Genomic DNA, 2863 nt, shown 5'->3' with positions numbered 1-2863 from the left:
TGGATGTATCTCCACCAACCAGCTCCTCTGTTCTCTGGTTCTGACCCATGCTGCTGTATTTCTGTATTCTTCATGCTGATACTTTTGTACTTCTTCTTCAGGATGAACCTACATGTAGGACTTTTATTTTTAACACTGTGGTTTTAATACTTTTTATTTAAACATCTGAGTATCTGCTCTTGTTTTGTCTTCCTGCCATCATACTTTTGTCTTCTCCAGTTCTGTATCTGTGTCTCGTTTCACCTTTTAAAAGTTCCCACACAGTTTTACAGCTCTGCTGCAGAGACTCTGAGAGCTTCAGCGCCGCTGCTTCGGGTCGGTTCTGTGAAGTCGGCCCAACATAAACAGAACTCCAAACAAACACACCCAGTTTACAGACAGCAGAGACGCACCGGACAGAAACGCTGCAGGTCTGGAGGCTCGGAGGCACAAAGACACGTTTCCTGGAGGTTTGGAGCAAACGTGTTCATCTGGCAGCGATTTATGTCTGATGGAAGCAAACACATTAAAATCAGGCAAAATGATTTCTTCACATTTTTCTATATGTTTTAAATACGTGAAAATGTCAATAAAATGACAGACAGTGAATTTACACACGTGAAGCATCAAAACCACAGAACCATCATCATCCTCTAAATCAGCTAATTAAACACTCATGTAGGTTTAGGCTGCAGATCTTTATATATATTATAGATAAATGTGTTGTTTTTATACATGTAGAAATGTTTTATTTAAATCATCTACATCATTACACATCGTAGGTCATTTTATTATTTTTAAATAAATGTCCGTCATTAAACATTAAAAACATAAAAACTACTTAATTACAGAAAATTACTTTTACTGTGACGGTTATTTTCCTTTGCTTGAATGTTTCTGTTTTCTTGTATTTTCTGCTGCGTGCTCTCCACTGACTGCTGTCGTCTTTATTCCCTCGTCCTACAGAAACACAGAAATAACCTTCATTTTACATTAAATATTCAAAAACAAAACAAAACACATCAAGGTCAGGAAATCATATTTCATGAATTAATTATAGAAAATAACTTTTAATAGACGGTTATTTTGCTTTGTTTTCTTGATCAAACCGACTCTTTGTTCTGTTTGTTGGCCTCCATCCACCAGGTCAGATGTTGTTCCTCCCAGCAGGACGTCTCAGTCGTTCCTTCTTGTTCCCAAACGAGCATCACACACAACGACTTAAGAGGAATCCGTCTTTAAGCCGTGTTTACATGCAGGATGAGGAATCATCCCAGCAGCATGAAGCTCTGATTTATTCCTCACTTTCTCCGAGCCGTTACCGTGATGGAGCGACTGTTTATCCTCAGACATGTTTGTTCTGTTCGGCTCTAAGTGGCTGCATCTGCGTCTTTATGAGAACAAGAGTATTGTTCCTGTGCAGCTGTAAACACTCGGGACGGATCTAACCTGCTCTAAATCTCAGCTTTATAGTAAACACAGGCCCACGTCCGAGGCCGTAAGTCAGAGTCGATCTGGTAACCAGGGAGGAGGACAATAACAACAGGCCGCATCCAGACAAGTCTTCTGTTTGCTCTGGACTCGGGCCAGACGAGGAGGAAAAGCTCTGCAGCACCCTGATGCACAACGAGCTGCAAAACATGAAGAAAATAAAACGTCATCAGGTGAAAGTATGAAAACATGCAGGTGCTGAGGCAGTTGTTCTGTCATCATCGTTTTTAAATCCTGGTCAGTGAAGGTCATTATATTTGAGCACACAGATGCTTTCACTCAGCAGCTGATCAGAGTCCTGCACACATCTAACAGACGTTTTCTACGTTCACTTGTTGATGCAGGAAACGTGTCGCAGCAGCTAATTCCTCTGACTTTAATGTTTATAGTAGTTTTATAGGACGGGTCCTCGCCGTACGACTGTTCGGGTTGTGGAGGAAACGCGCTCAATGCAAAGTGACAATCACTCTGTGAGTAACCGTTTTGTCATTAAACAGTAAATGCTGTGAAGCCTCACAGTTGTGCAGAATGCTGTCATTGCGCCGTTTGTCCACTAGATGGAGCTCTGGCTTCAGGCGTCACTGCGTCTCCTCAGTAGCAGAGGAGCTAGCTGCAGCCTGAGCGGTTCAGAGGGCCGCCACCGACACGCCGCTCGACAAAACACCACAGTTTTTGGCATGAGTCATGATCAATGTCTAAAGGCTTACCTCATTCCATTTGAGGTCAATACGGTCAACCTGCTAATAACAGCACATAAAAGTGTAAAACATGTTCTTTAGTACTGCCAGCAGGTGGCGCTGTAACTGTGAATGGATGTTGGCACATGGGCTTAATCAGGGCAGGACCGTGATCAAGTCTGGACAGTTTGAGGCAGATTGGAGCAGGTAAGGGTGTTAGACACGCTTCCTTTGTGATGGCGAAGGACCAAACATCAGAGGGCCGCCGTGGCCACGCCCTGGCCACGCCCCTTTCACCTCTGCAGAGGGTTTTGATCATGTTTTACCTTCAAGGTGTTTTCTACACGCCAGCTGGGTTTCAGCGCTCTGTGACTTATCCCCAAGGAGGAGTTAGCTCAGGGTGGACAAATGACAATCCAAAATGGCCGACTTCCTGTTGGGTTTAGGGTATGGCTGTCACTGGCTTTTTTGTTCGTCCTGACCTCCTCCACATACCTAGGTGGCGCTGTGGTGCCATTTTTCTATTGAGGTGTGTATTGTCCCGATTATAAAATTTTTAGCCGAGTCTGATGCCTGTGCCAAGGTTTGTGAGTTTTCAAGTAAGTTTAGGACCTGAAAGACGCGTTTCTCTGTGACGAAGAAACACTGACGTAGCAGTTCCAATAAGGTCCTGGCAGTGCTCAGACCCTAAGAAGGTCCTGGCAGTGCTCAGACCC

This window comes from Stegastes partitus, unplaced genomic scaffold, assembly GCF_000690725.1.
Source record: "Stegastes partitus isolate 25-593 unplaced genomic scaffold, Stegastes_partitus-1.0.2 Scaffold1352, whole genome shotgun sequence".
Classification (NCBI taxonomy): Eukaryota; Metazoa; Chordata; class Actinopteri; family Pomacentridae; genus Stegastes; species Stegastes partitus.
The sequence above is the reverse complement of the archived record's forward strand: the minus strand, read 5'-3'. Positions refer to the sequence as shown.